Below are 26,758 nucleotides of genomic sequence, written 5' to 3' on the forward strand. Positions count from 1 at the left end.
CCCACCACCCAAACGTGCCCACCCCTCTCACACCCTTGTAGTCCACATGTGTCCTGCACTGCCCCACACACATGCCATCACTTCCGTGTGCGCTTCTGTGCCTGTGCAACCTTGCCCGAAAGACCCGTTAGCCTACTCGAGCGCCTCCTTGGACTGGCAGTAGTGGAGCTGGATGGGATGGTAGTGTTTGATGGGCCAGAATCTGGGATTGAGGGCATCCGTGCCAGATTTGCCTGTTGGCCAACCAACATGGCCTCTACAAGCCTGGAGGTGTGGTCGTTGCCCACCCGCACATGGCGTGCAAGGGTCACTATGGTGCTCGCAAAGCGTCCAATGGACCTCGACAGGCGACGCACTGAGGCGCTGTAGCTCTCCCTCTGCAGCCTGGATTCCTCTAGCTGCCTCTCCACCAGCTGGGTGAGAGTAGCCTGCTGGTCCTCCATCCGCTGCATGCGGGCATTCAGTTCGGCCATGGATGGGGTGGGCGACCTCATGGGACTCCCCAGTGAAGTGGGGCTGAACCCCAGCTCATGGAAGGAGCCCAGGTCTTCCAATGTGGGCATCTCCCCCTGTGGCCCCGTTTCCGAGTGCTCTTGCGGGGCACTGTTATCACTGCAGGCCGCCCCCTCTGCAGTGCTGCTGCCTTCGGTGTTGTGTTGGGTGTCCATGATAGGTTCCCGTGGCACCTGTCTAGACTCCGCCAGTGTGGAGACGGTGGGGATGTCGGTGGTGGTGGTGTGCCGCACATCTGTAGTGGCTGGTAATGTGGCCAGAGGTGCAGAACTGCCGGCAGCATCCTCCTGTGTGGTGGCGGTGGCTAGTGTACTTGCCGATGCAGATTGGCTGGCCTGTTGTGCAGTATCACTGTCACTTGAAACGGCTGTGGGGACACAAAGGGCATGCAATTAGTGTTGTTGTGGTGGCAGATGGGTGCATCACATGCGTCATTAAGATTGTACATTGAATAGTGTTTGTCACATGCATCTGATTGCTGGTGTCTGCATTCAGTGATATTGGTTGCCATACGGATCATGATGGGTCCTTTTGCCCACATATGCACTGCCTGGGGGGGGGGTTGTTAATGGGTCCTTTGGCCCACACATGCACTGCCTAGGGGGGGGTTGTTAATGGGTCCTTTGGCCCACACACGCACTGCCTGGGGGGGGGGTTGTTAATGGGTCCTTTGGCCCACACATGCACTGCCTGGGGGGGGGGGGTTGTTAATGGGTCCTTTGGCCCAGTACTCACAACTGCATATTTACATGTGGCATTCATGTTTGGGCACTTACCGGCATCTGCAGGTGGGCTCACTCCTGCCTCAGCCTGCCCGATCCCATGGATTCCCTCTAGGTGGAGGACGCTGCTGCAACGCTCCTCCCATGCTTGCAGCCTCAGTGGGGAAGGGGGTCCTCCGCCTGTCCCACTGCTGCGTTGGCGGTGCGTGGAAATGAGGTTGCGTACCCTCAGCCTCAGGTCGTCCCAACGCTTGTGGCAGTCCTTCACGCTCCTCACTGCCACGCCCACGGCGGTGCACTTGCGTGCAGCTTCGGCCCACACCTCCTTCCTCCGCTGCTGTGTGGCACGCCATTGGTCGGCGCTGAACAGCATCTCAGCATTGTCCACAATGTGCTCCACCAAGACGGTTAGCTCCGCCTCGCTGAAGCGCTGTTTGCGCTGCCTCTGAGCAGGAATCCTGGCAGACATGCTGGTGGTCCCTTTTGGCTTCTCAGAGTTAGGATTGTGCTTGTGCTGGCTCTGGATGGCAATGGATTGTGCTTTTATATGATGGCCGCCTCTCTGTTTCCTGTTTTGGCGATCATGGTATTTCCGGTTCCGTGTCCGTGGTGGCGGAGGCGGAAACGGGTTTTGCGCCACTTGTGGCTTCGTTATTTCCATTTCCGTGGGGTTTTCCGTGACGGCGGTAACAACGTTTCCGAGTCCGTGTGGTGCGCGCGACCGACAGCGTGTAATCGGACGGTTTTTCCGCAACCTTGCGGACACGGAAACGTTTTTACCGCCGTCATGGATTTTGCACGGTCCCGGACTGGCAGGTTGTAATGAGGCCCAATATCTCGCAAGCCTCTTTGGTAAAATCTACCAGAGGAAAATCACTTGAACACATTAGGGTCCTTTAAGATGAGGTAACAGTATCTCATATATCAATAATCAGACCGACTCAGGAAGTTTGGCAAAAATCACTGCTGTTTTATTAACAATTATCTAAATTAGGGAGTACAGCGGACATCAACGGAGGTTCGCTCAAGTCTCTCAACGATTTCACATAAAGAACACAACTTTATACAAAGAATTTGTCATAAGTGACATCATACTATGTGGCAAAGTAAGAAAACCTACTAGGGGATGTGATAGCTTTAAGGGAACATCTAAGTATACTTTCTGTAGGGGCGGAGATCGTGATTGGGTCTGTAAGGTCAGGTGGGCACCTAAGCTCACCCCAAGTGCAAGTCATCTTCCGTGTCAGACTAATACACAATATAATATTGGCTTCTCAAACTATAGGGCTCCTTACTGCATGGCCCTTTACAATTGGTCGGCACACTTGTACCCTTCTGGAATATTCCATACGCTAGCAGCACGCAAGCTGGTACCTCAGGTGCTAGGGGGTTGCCTTTGGTCATGCCTCCCCACCCAATTAGCCCAACATTCATCATCACTCCTGCGGTCTGCCATTCAATTACTTTGTTTGAACTTGGGAAGGCTCACTGGGTCTGAGAATAAAAGGGCGTGATGGCATGGCCTTATTTTCTGTTCTCGGTGTAGCTCGTCCCAAAGTCTATTTTCATCTGACCATGTGACTAAAGACCACGTTTTGAGCTCCTTCGTTGTATTTAATACTATTAAATTAAGAAAACTTGGCCCTTCTAGTGTTTTTACGTTACACCACAAACACAAGCTCAGCTCGCTTCTCACATTCTCTGTATCTTCGCAAGTAGATAACCAGGCTCTGGGTGGCCCCAACTTTTGACACTGGGCCAGGAAAGCCTTCTCGAATTTTCATTTGCTTCAGCTATTTTATTCAACTGCACCACACTTCCAGCCCTTTCATTCACGTATATATACATTGGCGACACCGCCTGCAATCTATTCACTATGTAGCCAGCCTTATGATTACTTTGTCTACTTGCGTTACAGCGTCTGTACATTTGTGAACTGGTTTTGCATTTTCTTTAGTGTTTCTCCGCACATGCAATCTTCATTCCGCTCCCGAAATGTTGCTTACTTCGCTACTTTGTCATCAGATTCTATAAAGTCTGTATTTTTTCTTCATTAGCATCTCTTCTGTGTGCGTCATTTCTGCTCCTTGTGACGCCACCAGTCTTTTCTTTCATTCATTTTCACACTTCTTCCAGAACTTGTTTCAGAAGACCGTTATTTCTTTGCGGATACATATAAGGTTTTCTCAATGGATACCTTGTTTCAAGGACTCTTCGTGGTGTCAGTACCATTACTGGCTTTGTGCATGTCGCAATTTCCGGCTGCCAACATATAGGCAGAGTGGGGGCGGGACTTCCTGTAGAGGTACTTGGCTCCTCCTCTACACTCTCACATCGATATTTCATGTCATCAGTGCCTCCATCTCCCAAGGCATCTTCCGTGAGGTGTTGAAGACCGGCCAGATTATCCCACTGTTAAAAACTCCTCAATTGCCAACTACCGCCCCATCACCCTCCTATCCTCGACTGGAAAGGTCATCAGGAAAAAGGTTGCCCTCCAACTACATGAAACAATCACACACTATAACTTCCCCAAGAATACCGACTGGTGTCTGACTCAGAAGGACGATGGAGATTACCACCATCCAGTCATCAATGTTTTTCATATCCTTGACAAAAGAGACCCAACCTCTTTTCCTTCTTAACCTTTTTATTGCTTTCAACACAAGTGATCATCCTAGCCATTTCCATGAGCTTTGACAAAACCATTGTACAATGGCTTGTGTCCTATTAAAACAAAAACCACCTCATCCAGATGAGAACATATAGAAGACTTGTCTGCTGTGCTGCAAATTCTAAGTCCCAAAGGGGTTCAGATTTCCTCAGCATTCTTCAATCAACATGTGGATGAATTGGGGTATTTCCTAGGCAACCGCAACATCATGATTTGTTAAGTACACACCACTCTACTGAAGGTCATCTGTGTTAATGATATCCATTGCCTAAAAACTGGCCTCTCTCGCATTGCATCCTGGTTATCAAGTGCCTTCCGAGATCTGAACCCCATAAAGACGGAATTTTTCATCCCCTGGAGTATATCTAAACTCACCCAATCCTAACCTGGCAAACAGAAGCTAGACTTGATGGATTCACCCACCAGCTCACCCTGAGTGCTCGATTCACCATCAATGTAAGCCTCTCAAAGCTCACATCTCTACAAATGCACAAACTGCTTGGTTTCAGGTTGCCCTCCTGTGCAGGATGAAGCCTTTAATCACAACTTCAGAACTGTGGTCAAGCATGCTGGAGCTCATCTTAAAGGCCCAAAGATGTTAAATCAAATCACGCCCATCCCCAAGTAGCTGCTCTGGTTCGGCCTGCAGGCCTGCATCACTTTCAAGACAGTCTGCCTGGTGGATATCTGTGGTGGGGACATTCTTCCCTGTTGGGAGACTTTGTATTAGTAGAGAAGGGATCTCAGTTGGACAGGAAGTAAGTTGTGTTGTGAATGTTCTTGTTCTTCTTGATGTTTGTTTTGCTGTTGTATTATGCTTGATCTATGCTGGAACAGTCCTTTGAGTTTGCACTGATGTAGGCCTAGAGACTGGAAGTTATTCCCATCATCTGCTTTTCCCTCCAGTCAGTGTTCTATCCTCAGTACACCTTTGCCTACCTCTGTGTTAGGTCCAGCGAAGACTCAGTGGCTTCAGGAAAGAGTGGCCTATTTCTGTGCATGAAAGAGGACAGATGAGCAAGCAGGCTGTTCGATCCTGACAAGGACTTCTTCCAGCAGGCAGAAGACCAATGACCTGCTAGCAGGCATAGAAGAGAGTAGAACTATGACTCTTCTTCCCCTTGTCACCAGGAGTCTTTTATACCCCCACAAAGCCATGTGACAAGGAGGATGCCACTGCCATATTGGACTGGGAGAACCATCAGAAAAACCTGTAGAAAATCAGGTTACAAATAGGGTGGACCTCTTGGAATGAACTGTTACTCTTGTCTACCATATTCTACCCATGTGAGCTTTGCCAGTAACCAAGGAACATGCCAACCAGAAATGCTATGGCAAGTGCGGGCTTCTGCACTGCCCAACTGCACAGCTGCCATGAGTTGTTACCCCACTCCCAGTGGCCACAATCGCAATAGCTCACATATGCCGGCCGCACTCGAAACTCTGTGCTGCAGTGCTGAGAACGATGTCTAAAGCAATCGCTTTGCATTATATGTGGCTAGTTTCCTAAAGCCTGACAGGCTCATCTTAACATGTTCCAATTATATGCTACAGTGGCATGAGGATTTCCATGTAAACATAGAGTGTTATGAACATGGTTAAGCTGGGGTATTTATATAATTGTTGGGCCAGACAAAACTGCTTAAGTAACCTGTTATTTAATTTTAAGTTTAGATAAAGATGTTTCTATTCGCAATCAGGCTACATTGCCTGCCAAATCTGCCTTGTATGTTGTATACTCATATGAAGACACCGCTGCACTTATTTATGACCCAAATGCATAATTACTGCATGACAATGTATCAATAAAACAATTGCAGATAGAGCCTGCTGCAATAGGATGATAAATACCCTCCAGAAATGATGTCATTCAGTATGCACCCTTATTACAGAATAATATTGTTTTTCTTAATTGATAACCCTTGTACAACTCTCAGCAATTGCCCCATCCAGCAAAACAAACTTCTGCCACAGTCAAAAAACCACCACTAACTTCTCTTAACAATCACTATTGTAGAAGAATCCTGAGTCTTTCAGGGTGAATCCAACACCCCCCTGCCCCCCAAAAATGTTTTTTTGAAGAACTGGCAAACATGTTTAAACTGCAGGCATTGAAATGCCTGACGATGAAAGAATGTTGTACCGTGTCAGCCACCTCCAACCGCCCCACACCTGTAGAGTTATCTCTGCATTAAATAAAGAGAAGTCCCGTATTGCGACTACTCTATCTTTGGCTACATAATAGCACGATTCGATTATGGGATCCTTGTGTAGATGGTGTGTAACATGTAGGATATCTTGGACTTGCCAATGCAAGGCTGACCTGACAAGATCCTTCATCAGAACAGCAATAGTGATTATGCCTGGTTCTGGGTGACTGACTACTACTGCATAGATTTCTGGGCCATGCTCCATGCTCCTCATTCTACACAGAGGATGTGTACAAGGGCCACTTGTACATACATCGCTCAAGTGTTTAAATACAGCAAATGTTTCGACCAGTGGAAGACGCCAGAGGCCTGCTGACCAGGGTCAGTAAGCAATGAAAGAGTGGCCCTTAGTCACTACATGCGCATCTCCCATCCAAGAGTTTACATTGTGACTTCATCTGGACTGATATACTCTGTAGTGAGAAATGGTGAATTTCCAAAAACCCAACCTGTATCTTTAAGGGGGCAATAGCAACCCTAATCCTCAACACCTCCAGCACTTGCCCATGTGCTCTTTTTAAAATGTCACAGACAGTTTTAACAGGGATGATCCGCCTAATGAGTCAGATATAAAATGGGTCCTTGAAATTACTATGGGTCAGAACTTGCCTTAAATTCTTTGGTAACCTTACCCTTTGTTCAGTACTAGCCCAAGGGAAAAGCAGGACAGACATGGTGCCAGCCCGGTCCTGTGTACAGCCGTGCATGTAAAAATTGTGTCTGGATAAATTTCAGGGCAAAGTGATGGTTAATGATTCTATTATATTCCAACTAACAATAGATGAGTGCACGACAGTACGCTAAGGTGTTCTTTTGTACTACAAAGCAACTGCCTCATAAAGAAAATCCTATAACTATTGAATTTAGCATTTACATGTCCACAGCACATCAAACTCTTTAAGAACCAGAGAGAATGGAAGGAGTGACCTGGGATGAGACTAGGAAAATGGAGAAGAAGACAAGGAAGAAAAAGAGAAAGAAAGGAAACGTGATAAAGAAGAAAAGCAGAAAAAAAGAACACTAGGAAGAACAAACAAGAGACCAGGAAGTCAAGAAATACTAAGGAGGATGTGAGGAAGAGATGCGAGGAGGTGTGCGAGTAAGGCAAGAAGGTATACAAGAAAATAGAGGAGACAAAGAAGAAATGAAGTGGAAATGAGGAAAAAATGAGATGAGACGAGGAAGAAAAGAAAGAATTAACCGAAGGGAGTTTTCGAGGAAGAGGGGTTCCAAGGAAAAGGAGATTGATGAAGACAGGAGGAGAGAGGTGAGGAGGATGAGAGGCAATGAAGAAAGAGAGAAAACAAGGAAAAGAGGGAGTTCGGTCTCAAGGCTATTAATACTGCTCAACAGAGAAACACATTTTGAGGCAAGAAGAGAATTTGGTGAATCCATAAACCTCAAAACAGTATGCAAGCTAGTGTGCACAGGTTGGCCCAAGTATGCCTTTCGCCATAGAAGGGCATTACTGTTGTATTGTCAATGACATCAGAAATGTTAGAATGTTACTAGGTCATGGGGAATGTTAGAATATGGAATGCACGAGTCAGTTAATGGAAGGTGATTAAAGGATGCAGTTTATGTGATGATGGTCTCCAGTATCATTAATATTCGGCCAATAAAACAATGCGACGAGGATAAACAAACCGGGAAGGAATGACTGAAGAAAGCAAAACTTAGAGGAGACGGAATTTAAGGAACTGAACCTCTCAGGGGCACCAAATATTAACAATTGGAAAATTGAAAGCCAACCAGGAAGACAGAACAAAGAAACAGACACTTGGGGTAAGAAATATTCTAATTAGCGATCGGCAACAAGCAGAATTTTTCTCTTTAAAAACAAAAAGGAAATACACAGCGCGTAGATGAGGAAATTTAAATAACTCACGCGCGTGCGCATAGCCCAACAGCAGAAGCGCATGCAGAGAAGAGCCGAGGGTGCGCGAGCAGGTCCACGGAGCGCGAGCGTCGATCAGCATACGAGCAAACTCAGAAGCGCGAGTAAACATTAAAGGAAGGCACCTGGAAACGTGCCGAAATGTGTCTCCAGTGAGACCAAAACATTAGGAAAGAGCACCCAACGACGTGTTCACAATGTGCTGCCATTTTGAAAAAAAAACACATTTCAGTGAATAAGGAACGTTGCTATAGCAACGTAACAATGGCACTTCAAACAAAGAAAGACAGTAGCAAGATGCTGCAAAACAGAACAATTACACATTGTGCAAGCATCATAGTAATACAAAGCAAGTTTGATCAAAGCAACAACTTACAATAACAAACAAAGGAAGACAATTAAAATAAATTACGCATTTTTTTCTCCTTTCCCTCTCTGTGAATTCAAATAAATAAACAACATCGAGGACAAATACAAACAAAAAAATGTTATCAGATGATGCAAATGCAAGAGGAGACACAAGTGCCTCTTCACAAGCCACATCCATAAACCAAGTCATATCTACAGACCCGGCATATTTCTTAAGGAAGCCAATGCCCTTTAACTTGGAACCTCCAGATGACCAAGGACAAAGGTGGCAAGAGTGGTTAGATGAGTTCGAGGAATTTCTGAGAGCAGTGGGCAATCAAAATGCCACTAACAAAATGGATATTTTCACGAATCTGGTAGGGAGAGACATGAAAAGCGTTATTAAAACAATACCACCAGATGAAAAGGCAACATACCCATTACTAATAGCAGCAATAAATGCGAGAATTGTTGTACCACCAAATAGAAATAATGAACGTTATATCTTCAATCAATGCACTCAAAGCCCAAGTGAAACCATCGCACAATTTGCATTGTGCCTACAACGGAAAGCAATATATTGTGATTTCTAACATTTCAATGATGATGAAGCAATCAGGTTAAGAATTATCGAGGGATGCTTATCATCACAGTTTAGAAAACACCTGTAAAAGAAGTCTCCTCCGTTGAAAGAAGTACTTGAGCTAGCACGAATATATGAGAGAGTGAATACACAGGCGGCTAACGTTGAAAAACCTAAAAACCAGGACACCATCGCCATAATGAGTCAAAGGCAAGGCACACAATGGCAAAGGAGGAATGAGCCTCCTTGGAACAACAATCGCAGGGCCGGTAGTAGTGGAGAAAATCAATGCTATAGATGCGGATTCGAATTCCCACACAGAGGCCAATGCCCAGCGTTAGGCCATTTGTGTCTTCGGTGCGGACAAGAAAATCATTTCCAAACATGTGCAGGGAAAGGATACCCTGGACACCGGTAAGACCAAATACTCAATCACCTCTAACTAGGAGATATGAGAACCAGAGACAATTTGATGTGAGAACTAACGGTGACCGACCAAGTAGTAATGGAAGACCCTTTACAAATCAATCAGAACGCCGACCAGGATTTGTAAGAAGCATGAATGATCAAGAAGAAGATGAAATTAAACAGATAGAAACTGAGCGAATACTCAAGCCACAGACAAATAACAACCAAGAATACACAAACAGAATATACAATGACGCCTATGAGAATCCTGATCCTCATGAAAATCCACGAATTGGAAATGGAAACGACATAGAGAATGGATACTTAGACTACGACATATATAACAAAGAGTATGTGAGACTAATATATGATGTGACAGAAGGGAACAGAGCCGTAAAGATAACAATAACTCTAGGAAATAGATATACCATTCCTGGTAGACACGGGAGCAACGGTAAATGTGATGAGTAATTAAGCATATGAAAAAATAGCATATCTATACCCACTAGAAACAACAAGAGCAAACATATTTCAATGGGGAGCTGCAAAACCATTGGTTGTAAGAGGGAAATTCACTTGTGATCTAATACACAAGAATACTCGCATGCCTGTTGAAATGTTTGTCATACAGAGCCCTATAGAAGGAAGGTTCCTCATTAGCTGTAAGACTGCGACCAGCCTAAAAATCATCAATGTGAACTATGATAAATCGGAAATGATAAAGGGTATGCCTCCTCAAAAACAAGATGACATACAAGTCATATCTGAAAAGACAATGAGCATGGAAATACTCAAAAGAAAATGTCCTAACTTATTCAAAGGAGTAGGAAAGTTGAAGGGAGATGCGATACATCTTCACATTGACCCGCAGATTCATCCAGTCCCCCAACATCCAAGGAGAATAGGGTTCCATCGCCAATGAAAAGTATCCGATGAGCTAAAACAACTAAGTGCCAATGACATAATCGAAAAGGTAGAAAGTGGTCTGACGCCATGGGTATCACCACTAGTAGTTGTTCCAAAAAAGGATGGCCGGATTCGCCTATGTGTGGACATGAGAGTCCCCAACGTTGCTATACAGAGAGAGAGACATCCCGGACCTAGCATTGAAGATATGATTATTCGATTAAATAGAGCAACGAGATTTACAAAGCTTGACTTAAATCAAGGATATCACCAACTTGAAATTGATCCTGAATCTAGATACATTACCACATTCGCGACTCATGAGGGTCTGTATAGATATAAAAGACTAAACTTTGGGATATCTTCGGCGGCGGAAATATTTCAGGAGGCGATCAGGAAGGTTATTAGTCTGTAAAAAATACATTCAATTAGAGTGATGACATACTAGTATATGGTATTACTCAAAAACACCATGATGAGGCATTGGAGGAAGTGTGTAGGGCGTTGCAAAATAGTGGACTGACTTTAAATGAGTCCAAATGTGAAGTGAATAAACAGGAACTGCGATTTTTTGGGCACATATTTTCTGGAAGAGGAATAAGAGTAGACTCAAACAAGGTGAACACCATTCTTAATCTCAAACCACCAAAAGATGTAACTGAATTGAGATCATTCCTGGGAATGACAGGATACTGCGCTCGCTATGTGCCTGAGTTGGTGACACTAACAGACCCTCTGCGACAGCTGTTGAAGAAGGAAACTACATTTGTGTGGGATGAAAACTGCAATAACAGCTTTGAATCAATAAAGAAGGAACTTGTCAATAGTTGACAATTGGCTTACTACAACCCTGAATGGGAAACGGAGGTAACTGTGGATGCCAATCCTGTGGGACTCGGAGCAATACTTGCACAAATCGAACCAGGGAATGAAGATGAAAGTCATGTCATAATGTATGCCAGTAGAGCATTAAGCAAGATCGAGCAAGCATATTCGCAGGCGGAGAGAGTGAGTTTAGCTGCTGTGTGGGCGCATGAGAAATGTCATCACTTTATAGTTGGAAGATCATTCACGCTCATCACTGACCATCAGGCTCTAGTATCATTATTTGGAAATCCGAGGGTCAGAATGCCGCCACGAATTGAAAGATGGGGAATACGCTTACAAGAATACAATTACGTTATCAAACACAAACCTGGGAAAGAGGCGAACCCGGCTGATTATTTGTCTCGACATCCAACAGAGACCAGTGATAACAGGATCCAAGAAGAAGCAGAAGATTATGTGTCATATCTATCTTCCAATGCTTTACCACCTACCATATCAAGAAAAAACATTTGCTCAAAAAAGTAAAGCTGATCCGACAATTCAGGCGGCTATACGTCTAAGTACGACTGCTCAGTGGAAAAATATGTTGAAAGGACATGAATCAGAGGAAGGAATAAATATGAAAGAGCTGCAGAGGTTGGCGAGAATCAGTGGTGAATTGACATCAACAGATGATGGAATGCCTCTTAGGGGAAACAGACTGGTAGCACCCAAAAGCCTAAGAAAAACGCTGGTAATGATTGCGCATGAAGGACATAGAGGGATAACAAATACTAAAAAAATACTGAGAAATCAGATATGGTTCCCCTGGATGGATATCATGGTTGAGGATATTGTAAAAAAATGTTTTTCATGCCAAGTAGCTGCACCAGAAAGTGCTGCTTGTCCACTCCAAATTGTCCCGTTGCCTGATGCTCCGTGGAATCGAGTATCCATAGATTTTTACGGACCTCTGAAAGAGGGAGGGTACCTATTAGTAATATTAGATGAATATTCGCGATTCCCTCTGGTGAAACATGTGATGTCAACAGCATTTCATCATGTGGTCGGAGTCTTAGATGAAGTGTTTAGTGAATGGGGAATTCCCAGCACGATTAAGACCGACAATGGGCCTCCATTTCAAGGACATTAATTTGAGAAGTTTGCGGCTTATTTAGGGTTTAAACACCAGAAAATAACTCCTTTGTGGCCACAAGCCAACGGAATGGTTGAGAAGTTCATGCTCAACTTTAAAAAAAACAAGACAAAGAGCTGTGTTGGACAACATGGAAATGACTCAAACGGTGTCACAAATGCTTAGAAGTTATAGGAATACTCTGCATGATATGACAGGGTACTCACTATCTGAGCTTAGGATTCTATATAGACCCCGAACTCGGATCCCACAATTCAATGACTATGCGCTTGAAGAAGATGAAGAAATAAGGAGATGAAATGAAGAGAGGAGAAAGAAGATCAAAGAATGGACGGATCATAAAAGGAGAGCAAAAGATAATATGATTAAAATAGGAGAACATATACTAGTTTGACAGAAAATACGATCTAAATGGGACTCAAGGTACAAACCGGTGGTGTGGAAGGTGAAAAGAGTGAAAGGACCTATGATCACTGCTGTCAATGAGGATAATCATGAAGTAACGAGGAATGCATTGTTCTTTAGAAAGATGTTTCAGGATGAACATGATGACATTACTGAGAGTAAAGTGCGGGGATGTGATGTTAATAATGAGATGCTGGACAGTACAATGTGGGATGATATAAACTCGGAGGTTACTCAGAATGACAAAGAAGTGAATGGACATGAGGGTGGCGGTTGCAGCGATATTCATTTAGGTCCTGGAATTGCTGTAATACATTCAGGTGAGTCAGGATGTAATGGATGTGATGACTCCAGGATGGTACAGGTGAGAAGTCGTCCTCAGCAAATACTTTGTAAGCTGGACAGACTAATTGAGGAAATGTAATTGGTGATTCATCAATTCGTGAGTACAAGCAAGACAATGCTACTGTTACATGTTGTATGTATATAGTTATGATTTGAAACATTTGATGTTATAATGAAGTTAGATGATAAGTAAGGGGGGGTTGTATTGTCAATGACATCAGAATGTTAGAATGTTACTAGGTCATGGGGAATGTTAGAATATGGAATGCACAAGTCAGTTAATGGAAGGTGATTAAAGGATGCAGTTTATGTGATGATGGTCTCCAGTATCATTAATATTCGGCCAATGAAACAATTACCACAAATGCTTAGCAGTTGCAAATACATTTTTGGGAAAGACACATTTAAATCTATCATTCTGTCATTCTACATTATCTCCCAAGAGAAGCTTTCATCAGTGGTTTAAATGGGGATGCCTGCAAAGCAAGGTTTCAGAAGGTCCTTATTATCTGTCTGGCTATTAATGACTTGCTTTATTATACCTTCACTCAATAGGTCTCTGAGATACCAAAACGTTTCACACAGTTATTTTTTAAAGCCTGAGGATCTGTCATCGGTCACCCTCTAACCTTTGCATTTTACTTCTGGTAATGCATTTGTTGTATGGTGAGTCTACTAGTACTATGACAAGTGATAATACCTTTCTACCAGATGCAGGGTTACTAGGGTGGAATGAAAATGTATGCATGAACCAGTCATGAAGAAAAGCATTACAGAGGCAGCCATGTTTACTGACACAAGGAAGTTAGAAAGACCATAATGCCCTGTTAATAGAAAGCGGCAGTGCTACTAAGGCACTGCACTGATTGGAACGCAGAAGGACTCATAGCACGTGACTAGATGGAGCCAGGATGAGTAAGCAAGCCATACACGTGACCAAATGAAGAAGATAGAGCTGGCAGGAGATCGTACTGTGTTGATAAAATCTTACTTTCTACACGGTTATGAGAAGGCATTATCTAGCTTCGGCGATGGACAGCTCCCTGTCTGCTAGGATGGTGTAAAAACCTATATAAAGAGTCTGTATTGTTTGTTCCCAGATTCACTGTTTCTGATGGTGATACGCCATCTTGTTTACTTTAATTGGTATGAAAATAAACAATGTTCCCCGTTGGGAACCGATTTTGCACACTATAGTTTTTAATTTGACAATTTGGTGCTGTAACTCGGTTCGTGAACGCTTAGCTGAGACAGTGACAGGGCTGCAAAAGCGCTCCTCTCCAAATTTTAGACGCCAACCCAAGAGGGGAGATCTTTCAAAATGCTTACCAGGGTATGAGAGAGGGGCTGCTTGTATGTTGGTTGCTATTTTTGAGCATAAGCGGAAACTATATTTTACTAAGCAACAGAGGGGAGATTGCTACACCTCACACTGATAGAAACGTGGTCATGTCTTAATCAAATAAGAAAAATTACTTTCATGGTGATTCCGGTTCTCTTAGTCTTTGAGTACCACTGCACGGCATTCACTAGACCTTTCTCTATTGCATTTCACATCATTTATCATGTCTCAAGGTTCTTTTCCTCCTTTCGTGAGGATCTTGACACTCTTCTTTCTTCAATTCTTCCCCTTCATTTTACTTTCTTCCTTCTTGGTGACTTCAACCTTCACTTCTCAACTACACATGCCTCCTGCCCCTTTCTTTCTCTCCTTCAAACCTATGATCTTGCACCTTTTCTTTCACCTCCTCACACATTTTTGTCTCCTTTTTTGCTTTGATCTTTTCGTCCAACTCTTACCCATCACCAATCTGTGTCTGCCCCTTTCAATTTTCTGATCACTCCTTACTCTATCACTTTCTCTCCCTACCCACTTTCTCTCTTTTTCCTTCCACCAGTTCTCCCAGTCATAATAATTACAATCTGAAAGACCTCAACACTTCTTCTTTCCTCTTGTTTCTATCTACATTCTTACCCTCTTCCCTCTTTCTCAATGCTACCCCCAATGATGCTCTTACTCCTCTAAACACTTCACTTACCTCGATTATTTCTATCATTCTCTACCTTTCACACATCCCAAAAACTATCACAGCCTTGGCTTTTGCCACAGATTCACTCTTTTCGCTAGTCTCTCAGCCATGCCAGGCACCGATGGAAGAAGTCTCACTCTGTCTCTAATTACCTTCTACTCTTATCCATCTACTCTTCCTATGATTCTGCCCTTGAAGCTGCCAAAAATCTCGACTTGTCTGATCTTATCCGATCCCACTCTTCTCATCCTTGTCAACTCATTTCACTTGTGGACCATCTACTGTCTCCTCCATCTCCTGACCCATTCCTTTCTTCTTCCCTCTCCTCTTCTGATCTTGCCTATTCTTTACCAGTCAAGCTCTTCAACTGCAATTCTCTCTCTCCATTACCTACTTCCCCCTCGCAATCTCTGTATCTCATTCACTCATTCCAACACACAGGCAATATCCTCCCCTTCCCCTTTCTGATTCGAATACGTCTTTCTTTCTTAATCATGCTGATCCAATCTCTTTTCCTGATTACCCTCTTCCCGCTGCTCTCATCCACAAAGCCTTTCCCTTTATCACCCCTTATCTAAGCGCACTCCTAAACTCTACCCTTTCCTCTGCCATATTCCCTTCTGCCTTCAAACACAAAACTATTATGCCTATAGCAGTGAGAGGTTCATATCTGGAGCGGGTCCCATGGTATGATTACCTTGGTATCTGATTCGCTTGTAATGACGTGTGGGCTTCACAGTTAGTCGAGGCCAGGGGTGGATTGGCCTGTAGGGAAATCTGAAGATTTCCCAGTAGGCATCTGCACCCTGGACCTCTTTTGTGTGGTAACACATTTTATTTCCAAATATTTTCATAGGAAAAGGTTTGGGCTTGCTAAGAAGGTGTAATTTGGGGCCACTTTAAAAATCATTTCTAGGCCCTCTTTTGTGTCCCAGTCCACCCCTGGTCAAGGCCAATGCTGCTCTTGGGAAAAATGGTGGTTCTCTGAGAAATTTATTTTTTAGCCACGGTGGTTGAACATTGAGTTGCGTTTTGGAAGTATACAAATCACAAGCAAAGTCAGACGCTTTGTGTGGCGCAGAAATTTGGGGATTAACTAGGAGCAAAACTTTGACTTTATGTGAAAATACATTTTTAAAATGTATTCTGCTTTTTCGCCAAAGTGCTCCGACTGCTCTCGTACGCACAGAATGCGAGATTTGCCCAACTGATGAGGAGGCTTCCATAAGACCGGTTCTTTACTGGATCAGAGTATGGGCAAACCCAGCTCTTGACAAATACAGAGAAGCTTTGATCCATGTAATAATAATTGGTTATTTATAACACGCTTAATACCCAGAGGTTTCTAAGCACGGACCCGGGGATCGAACCTGTGTTGTTCTGTGTTGTTTTGCTTCCAAGGTGAGTGCGTTGACCCTGAGTGCGAAATATCCTATTGCTTGCCCATGTCAAAAATTGTTTAGCAGCACTGAATCTTTCCTGTTACTGGTCGACCCCAAGTTCGATTTGTAAAGCCACCTCAATTTGAGTAAAAAAGGCATGGGTATATTTAAGGTCCAGAAAGATGAAAAGATTGTGTTGGTCTATTTCAGGGTATGGAGTATTTGCTCTCCAAACAGATGTTTGGCTATGAGCCTTACCTTGACATGATCAATTTGAATTATGCACAAGTACTTTACATCGAGTTTAGAACTGGATATTTGAAAGTCCGGGGGCCCGTACTGGTCAGTGGAAAAATGTGACTGACGTTAACTGTATATTTTGTGGCACCACGATAAAAGACATTATTCACTTTATGTTTATTTGTGATGGGCTGAAAGTTCTCAGGGCTGTATATCTTAAACCCGTGTTTTTACTGCACAAAATTCATACTTTGGCAGAGGCCAATCAATTTTGTAAAAGTTCTCTTAATATAGATGCGGTCTATTGTGTAGCTGAATACATACATCAGGCATGATTAAGAAGACGGACTGTAGCAGAATTTTAGATTTAACTTTGTATATCTCAATTTTGGCTCTTATTTTCTTTTTACTTTTAATGTATTACCAATCCTTTTACAACTTTTCCATTGTAGTATTTTATGTGGCCATGGCCTTTTACAAATTGTATGTGTATTCATTGGAATTAATGGAGACATTCACTGTTACGTATTGTTTTGTTGTGTGTACCTGATGACTCTACAGTCGAAATAAATGATTAATTGATTGATTGATTATTATAATTCTTAAAAACGACTGTCTTGACCCTCCTATTCCTTCTAACTATCATCATATTTCTCTGCTCCCATTTCTATCTGAGCTCCTTGAAGATGTGGGCTATTCTCAAGTATTTTCAAGCTTCTGATTTCCTTAACCACCAATCACATCTTCCTCTTCACCAATCTGGCTTTTGCACTATCAACTCAACTGAAACGGCACTACTCTATTCCTTCAACTACTTACTCTCTGCTTGCCATCTTCAGCAATCATCAATCTTGATTCTTCTCAACCTTTCTGCTGCTTTTGACACTGTAGATCACCCTTCTCTCCCAACTACACGTTCTACTTTGGGATTCTCCAGTACTGTGCAACATTGGTTCTCCTCTTACCTGTCTGATCACTCCTCCTCCTCTGTTTCCTGGGCTGGCACTTCCTCAGCTCCACTTCCTTTGCAGTTCAGTGTTGCCCAGGGCCTAGTTTTCACCCCCCATTTTTTCTCCCTCTACACTTGCTCTTTCCTATAGCCAAATTTGGCTTCTCATTTCACTTTTATTCAGATGACTCACACATCGTTCTTTCCTTCTCCAACTTCTCAGCAAACTTGCACTCCTCTCTGTCTGCCTGTCTCCTGGACATTCAACAATGGATGGATTCTTGCTATTTTCAACAGAATCCCTTTAACAAAAACACTCTTTACTTCACATCATCTTCTTTCAACCCTCTCCCTTCATTCACTCTCTTTCATCCCCCCTGTGCACTTCCCCTCCTCTGACACTGCTGGTAATCTTGGAATAATCTTTGACTCTTCTCTCATCTCTCCCCTCATATATCCACTATCTTTGAGATCTGTTGATTCCAACTATTGAATGTCCACATAATTCGATGACATTCCTAGCAGAGAAGCAAAACAGGAAGGCAGTTGACACAATGTTTAATGTCTCCAGTTGACATAGAGAAGTCATTGTTAGACCCTCTTTTGGTGAAGCTCCTGCTCCAGGACCTCAGTGTATCTTGGGCTCAAGGAACTCCCATCTACAGGATGCCAGAAGAAAGATGAAGACAGACTGTTTAAGTACCTCTATGGAATAATCTTATCAGAGTCTTTCCTTCTGACCGGCCTTCAATTGGAAAAAAATGTCCAGTTTGATGTCTCATTCATCATTCCAGTCAAAGTTAATTTTGTCTGCTTACTAAAAATCGCGCACTTTCCCTCATAGAGGATCTTTGGTGGCTTATCTTTACATGATGCATGTTGGTTCAAATCTCTGCTTCATTGTCCTTATTGTGATAATTCCATATTTCACCTGTGACTGGTAACAGTCTTTTCCAACTTGAGAGAAAAGCCCACTCCTTTGTCTGTTCCCTCTGGAAGTTGTAGAGACAGATCAAGTCATGTACCTCATACTCAGTCTGGGTTTCATTGAGTTGGTAGATTTCTACTATTAGATGATCTTTCAAGATTCTTCTGAGCATTTGCCAAGGTATGCTACAGATGCTCTCAGTGGTTCCCCTCATGCGCATGGGTGGTAGATTCATTCATTAGTGCCTGTTCCTGACTCTGTTCACAAATATAATTCAGAGAAGATCATCTTTATTCTAGTGCTAGAGTACTGCAAAGATTCATTAGGAGTAAAGGAGGTCATAGATCCCAGTGGGCACCTCATGAACTTCCTCATTCGCGTCTTGAAACACTTGTGTATAGGCGTGTTATAAATGCCATGTCATATCATATCATATCATATCATATTATATCATATCATATCACTCTCCCGGCCCTCCACCATCCTATACAGCAGCCCTCACTCGCTCCATGAGGGAGCTGGAGGCTCAGGATACCATTATCCTTCCTCTTTGTTTATGGTCTGGTCCTGTCTCACAGAGGAGACATTTGGCTGTCACCGCAATTGTGATTTGAGAATGTGTTCACATGGTCCCCCTCTTTTACCATAGTCTCTAGGTCTCCATAGCCGATGTCTTAGCAAAGGACAGCACAGTAAAGGGTATTAGTTTTGAACCCATAGACCTATGGCCCTTTAAGATGAGGTAGCAATACTTAGAGATGGACGGTGATGCAGAATACATTTCAGAAAAAACATAACCTTTATAGTCAAAACTCGTCATTGTTGACGTCAAACTAGCAGCATGCAGGCTACCACTCCAGGTGCAGGGAGGGTCTGCGTGGCCATGCCTTCCAACCCAATTAGCTCAACATCTATCATCACTCTTGCTGTTTGCCATTCAATGAAGGCTTTGAAATTGGCTTTGCAGAGGCTCTCTGTGCCTGAGAATTAAAGGGAGTATGGCATGGTCTTATCTTATGGTTTCGGTGTAGCTCGACCCAATGTCTATTTTCATCAAAACGATGTGACTAGAGACCACGTTTTCGAGCTCTTTATTGCATATAATACTATTAAATGATGAACTCTTGGCACCTTCAGTGTTTTTCCATTTCACCTCAAACAGAAGTTTGTTTCTTTCTCACGTTCATTGTAACTACTTGACAGGCAACCAGGCTCACAGTGGCCTCAATTCTTGGTGTTCGGCCAGCCAAGCCTTTCTTGAATTTCTCCTTCGCCATTAGCTGATTTCTAACTGCACCACACTAAAAACCAGCGGTTTCATGCCTTGCTAAAGTGCATTGTGGAACATCCAGGTTATATAAATTCCTATGTATATACATTGGCGCATTGCCACAATATATTCACTAGTAGCCAGCCTTAAGATCACTTTGTCTACTTGTGTTACTGGATCTGTACAAATGTAAACTGACATTTCTTCAGCGTTTCTTTGATCATGATATTCATCTCGAGCCTGAAATGTTGCTCATCTTTGACACTGCCGCTTCAGATCTTATAGAATGTTTATGTTCTTTCATCTTTCATATCTATTCAGGGTGCGTGAGTTCTGCTTCGCGTGATGTCACCAGTCTTCTTTCTCACTCATTTTCACACTTCTACCAGGAATTCTTCCAGAAGAACGTTATTTCTTCGTGCATGCATATAGGGTTTTCTCAATGGATACCTTGTTTCAAGGATTCTTTGCGGTACAGACATTCTCACTGGTACTGCACGTGTTGCAATTTCTGGTTCCCAACATATAGGCAACATGGGGGCGGAGCTTCTGGTGGGGGTATTTGACTCCTCCTCTACACTCCCCCCTCTGGGCGATTCATCAACCACTCTCTCATTACTCTTCACATCTATGCATCCTAGTCTCAAGAAGTGCTTCTTCAGAACGCATATCTTTCTGACTCCTTTCAGGCATCCTGCTGTTTTACATGTTCATCAACACTCCAGGTCACGAGCATACACTCCATTGGGACTGCAGTAGATCCATCTCCCCACATTCTTCTTGTGACTCTACGGGTACAGGAACTTCGTTCCCTCAGGCGCATGAATACTGGCCTTCACGTAGTCTATGATTTCTTCATCTGTCACCTCTTTGGTTTTGAATCTAGATTGAACATCAATCACAATCTTCATTCCTACTGCTTTCCTTGCAGTCTTCTTGCACTGTGTGATTATTATCCTGATCACACAGAATCCAAACATGATCATCACCAACAGGGCTCCAAGGAGTTTGAAAATGTTCACCATCCACTGTCTGTGGAACCCACGAGAAGATTGATCCAAACCAGCTGTTATCAGCAATATCTTCCACTTCGTCTTCCATCTTGACATGTAGGTTTGTCAGCATCGTTTTGGCCTCCATCAAGGTGCCATTCTCGTTGTTGTGAGAAGGTATGAATGTGCAACATGATTCTCCAATTTTGGCACAAACACCTCTATCCATATCTGTAATCATATCCAGGACATATCTTTTCTGGAGAGTCATCAGTTGTATGGTTCTCAGTTCCTCCTTGATTGCATTGAATACCTTTATGGTGGTGTTGATTGTCTGCAGAAGCTCCCATATGATTATCTGTAACCATTTGGCATTCGTCATCACCTGGATCCTAGGCATAAAGATTGTCGTTAATATTTCTGAAGTCTGATTGAACAATCGGTGCTCATATGGAATGGCATCAAAAGCTTCTATCGGTTTGGCTGAGAATTAATTTTCCCTCTTCATTCAATTCAAAAGTTCAGCAGATCTCTTCTTCCTCATGTGAGCATCTGCTTTTGGAAACTCACCAATGTTCAGTTCACTCTTTGGAATCACCAACGCTGGAACATGAACGATTACTATTGAACATAGTCTGCCCCAATCTCTGGGCAGCTTCATGTAAGCTCTAGATCCACAGGCCCAGTAGTGATCCATTATCACTACCGTCCCATCTTTCATTCCTGGCACATTAAAGATTCGTCTGTACTGTTGATTCTCTCCAACCTTTCTCGTGCCATTGTTTCTGAAACATAGTTCTGCACTAGCCAAAGGCACTATATGCAAAGGGCCTCCTTTATCTTCGACCCACGTCAGAAGCTTTGCGAACCTCATCCATAGAGGTTTGCATCCATTTTCTACTAGTTCAATAACTGGCTTGTGATGACCAGTTACTGCCACTGCTCTGCATATGACTACACCTTCTTCCCATCCGTAAGCACTTTCCCCAGATTTGCATCTTGCCTCTTTCCTTGCAGCTTTGAATTTCTTCATCAGTCTTCCCTTGACAATTGAGCCTTCTATTTACTTCTCATCGGATTCCTGCTCCCTTCATAGCAGGCTGTTCATATCTTATCACATGATTTATGGTGTGTGCTTTCGCTCTTGTCTTCAAATCTTGGACATCATCATCTTCATCTGGAGATGTCCATTCTGTCATCCATACCAAGGATGCTATTCGGCCCAGGAAATGACTTCTTGTATGGTAGAGTGCAAGGTGAGTAAGGCAATGAGCTGTTTGAACATCTATTTCAATAGCTATGAATATTTTGGACCTACACATAGCAAAAGGCAGGAGTGAACATACATAGCAATCCTCCTCAGAGGTTCTTTTTCCCACCTCTTTCATGTGCTGATGCCACATGTTGTTCTCCAAATGTGCTGTACTGTCTAAATAATTATTTAATTGATAATCATACTCCCTTGCACTTCTTTTAGGTCTCTTTCTTTGTTTCTCTCTAAGAACCTCTATCTGGCACTCAGTAAGGATATCTAAAAGAGTCCTTCATAAAAAAGGATTTCTATGCACACTGGTCACAGAAGTAGGTACCTTTACGTGAACTACTGCAGTAGGGACAATCACAAAAGGCCTTGGCTTTCTCACAATGTCTAATTCTGCCAAGGTGACTGGAGTGGGAAGGATCAATGGAACACCTTACTTCTTAGGACCAATAAAATACACAGTGTGGATTAGCAGATTCAAAAAGATACCGATAAATGTAGAACAGGCATAGATTATGCACCAATACATTAGGCTCCACCATCGAAGTCTCTCCATACGTTGTTGACCTTGCTCACTTTCTGGAACTACTATGTGCTCATTGGACCACATGATTGCCTGTAATTACTTTTTAAGGAAGGAAAACCTCGTTTTTTTCAGGCAATCTTATTACATGCTCCGGTAGCTGTCAAATTTGTTCTAGGATCTCCACAAGTAATCGGTTCTAGGATCTCCAAAAGTATTGGTGTCTCGCCAAACAAGATAAGGATGAACTTGGAGCAGATAATAAAAGATCATGGCAAGTAGTTTATGGCCATCATCGTCAGATAGGGCCATTTGTGTGCTTGAAAAGATGTTCAGGTAATAGGATAGGAGGATAGCTCAGCGGCAATGTGCTCGCCTTAGAACAAGGTGACAGAAAGCAACACAGGTTCGATCCCTGGGTCCGCGCTTAGAAACTTCTGGGTATTAAGTGCGTTATACGCAACTAAGACATATTCCCGCAACAGCTCCTCGATGCCCCCGGGCTGTGTGAGCGCTTTAAAAATGCAAATAAATAAATAAAATGAATAAATCTGCCCTAAAGCTGCTGCCAATAAACATCTAATCGCTGGGCCATTCTTAGGATCCTGGATGAAAGCACGTATATCAGTGCTCCTCCCAACAAGAGCAGGGTAAGCTCTGAGTATAAATATAAATACAGCAAGAAGTAGTCTGTGTTCATCAACATTGGCTAACACCGTGGGCACCTCCAAAGAGAAATTCAGTGAGAAATGAGCCAGGAACTGCTCCCTCTTCCAGTCATCAAACAGAAAGTCCAAATCTGGCATGTTTGTTTACTTCTGCACTTCATAGTTCAATGTCACTCCTTGCTATAGCAGGCTACAAAGAGTGTTTCAGGGGAGCCACAGTCCAAATGTACACTTTTATCTGTCTACTGGACAGTCTCTGCATCCTTCTTCCTCGTCTTCGATCTAGTCTGCACATACTGAACTTCTTCTCCTTGGCTTGCCTCCAAATGGGTTGGGGGTATGTTGGCCTCTCCAGGATAGACTTTCACATCTCCTTGCTGTATCCAAGCTCGTCTCTCTTGGACTTTGACTGCTGACAGAGTTATATCCTCCACAATGAAAGGGCAGCTGAAATGGGGCTTGTGCCACTTTTTTGTGAAATTCCTAATTAAAACCATATCTGCAGCAAATAATTTTGGTAAACATAGTTGTTTAGCTCTGGTTGCTGTATGGTCTTCGTCTGTGTTCTGAGACCGACTCCCTGTCCGCTTGACTTGAACTGAAATGACAGAGATACTAGCCATCATACATGTTAAGTACACACGTAGTTCATCTCCCAACAATTCTGCAGTTGTTTGGGCATCACTTCTATTCCTCGATGGAGGAGTCAGAGGTGTTCTCATTTGCCTCCCTGTAACTAACTTGTGGGCTGTGAGGTGGTGGTCAGAGGTGGTGACTGATTTCTCAATCCATATAATGCAAGGGGCAGGCAATGCAGCCACCCCTTTTTCAATTTCAGTTTCAATTTAGCTATTCTCACTTTGAGCAGACTGTTCAGTCTCTCACATATCCTGTTCACTGGCGGGTGATAAGCAGCGGAAAACTTGTCTTTAATGCTAAGCAATAGGCTAATCTGTTCAAATACCCCATTCACAAAATGGGGGCCATTGTCTCATCTCAACACCTCACATACTCCCCATCTAGGAAATACTTTTTGGACTAAAAACTTCACAGCGCAAGTGGCATCAGGGTGTGTGCATGGGCCAGCTTCAATCCACCTTGAGAAGGGGAACACTACCTCAATCATATACATATATCCATTACAGACCTGCAGCATATCAACATAATCAATATGTAAATGCTGAAAAGGACCATTTGGTTGAGGAATTACTCCTCTGACTGTTCGCAGCGTGTGCCCAGCAGTAGACCTTTGACATACGATGCAATTTACTACAAAAAAGCAACGTGTTCTAACAGGTTCGGTATGAACAAGTCCTCCACAATGGTGGCTGTGAGGCTCTCTCTAGTGACATGCGCAAGGTAGTGTAGCTGTTCTAACGCCACCCACAATAAGGCTACAAGCAGCACCAGTTTACCAGTGCTGCCTTGTCCACACAATGCTTCGGAAGTGGATAAAGAAAAGAACACCCTCTCTGCATCAACAGTTCTTTATCTTCCTGTGAAGCTCCACCTTGAACTTCCATTAGCTGTGTACGCGATAAGTGATTAAAGCTTTCATTCACAACCATTATCACAACCATTTTCTCTTTCACTTCAGGAGTATCAAAACTCATTTTATCAGGTGAATATGCAACCCTTTTTGCCTCTTCGCCTGCGGCTTGGTTTCCGTGTGAAATAAAGTCAGTTCTCTTAGTATGTGCTGCGCATTAACTATGGCGATTGCTACTGGGAGTTGTAGTCCTTTAATAAGCCTATCCAATAATGTGGTGTGTTGCACTGGAGTGCCGCCCACTCAGAGGTAGCCCCCCCTTTTCCAACGTGATAATCCTGCAGGCACAGTTGACGTCACGTAGGCGGGGTCACTATGCACTGTTACTTCCTGGTCTGCGTGATTCTTGAGCACGACAATAAGCGCCACCAATTCTACAGCCTGTGCTGAGAAATGAGACGGTAGTCTCGCACTTGCTACCACTTCAAATTCCCCATCGGCTCAGTGTTTTACAACAGCTGAGCCTGATGCCTTTCTCCATCAATTTGATTGATCTTCGAAAAACCATCAATAAAGAAAACCTCCCCAGCTGCTAGAGCATTTTCCTTCACCCTCGGGATCTCGTCATAGAATTTCTCGAGAACGAACATGGCCGCTGCCAGCGATTGTTCACAAGGGAAGTGACCCATCATTACTGGGTCCAAAATTCCACTGTAATATGTTAAGGGCTTGTATCCCAATGTAGTTCTCTGTGTGAGCACTGCTGTCATGACTGTTTTTCGTGTGCGAAAATAAAAATAACTCCTCAAAATAATTGGGAATTCCTAAAACTGGAGATGTACAAATTTGCCTTATTTTGGTCCATCAAACCCCTCCTCCAATTCCTCAGTCCATTCAATTTTTTCATGATTCACCTGTGCCTTCTTCAGGGCCTACAACACGTGTTTTGTGTACGAACTATAATCAAATACCCATGCTCTGATGTAATTACACAGTCCTAAAAACTGCTGCATTTGCTTAATCGTGTGCGGTTTTGATGTTTTCAAGATCTCCTCAGGTCTTTCAGGTGTAACCCTTTTCCCTTCATGCAAGATTAACTGACCTATGTATGTACAACAACTCTTCCTGACAATACTGCAATTTCTCTTTATCCACTTTATATCCTTTGTCTGCTAAAATAATCATTATCTGAATCGAGTATGGCCTACATTCTTCCTCTGATGTGCTGCAGAGCAAAATATCATCTACGTATTGCAGCACGACACTTGACAAATCACTATTGCTTAGGTCCATCTGCAGGACCCTATTAAAAATCGATGGAGATTCCCAATACCCCTGGGGCAAACGTGTACTTTTCAGCTTAGTCTGACGAAATGTAAATGACGTAAGATCTTTATGCAATGGGATGGTGAAAAACACATATTTCAAGTAATGTGACTACTTACACATAATTCAAGTAACTGCGAAATGCCAACATCACAGTCACCTTCCATCGTCTGACGATGGAAGGTGACTGTGATGTTGGCATTTCGCAGTTTCCCTTGTTAGAAAAAGGTGTAAGCTCCCAAGTTTAACTTCGGGCGCTGGGAAATGGATCTATGAATTGGTGAAAATGACAGGAGGAAACACGTATTCATAGTGGGGACAATGGTTCCTGATCGTCTTCTTCCTGGTAATGACCTCAGTCTGTTCACATATGGTGGCGATTCCCCCCTCTCACTAAGAGGTTGCCTTTTAGGTCACTCTGGGTGTGCAATGGATTCTGGCGTCCTTTCTTTAGGCAGGTCCAAATCTGACCATCTCACTTCTTTGTCTGTCTGAAAACATCCCTCAGGACTGCATGCACTATATCTCTCATCCCCACGGAAGGTTTCCCTGTCTCCGTCTGACATATACTGTCCCAACTTGTATGGCTGTCCTCTTTCTTATCCCTGTTTAAAGTCAGCCTGTTCAAAGACAAAGCTCTGTGCTCAAAACTAAGCAGGCTTCCCTCCTTGCCTCGTGACTGGGCAATTTCAAATCAATCATCTTTCCCTTTATATCACATTTCAC

Source organism: Ambystoma mexicanum, chromosome 11 (assembly GCF_040938575.1).
Source record: "Ambystoma mexicanum isolate Mex_15411 chromosome 11, UKY_AmexF1_1, whole genome shotgun sequence".
NCBI lineage: Eukaryota > Metazoa > Chordata > Amphibia > Caudata > Ambystomatidae > Ambystoma > Ambystoma mexicanum.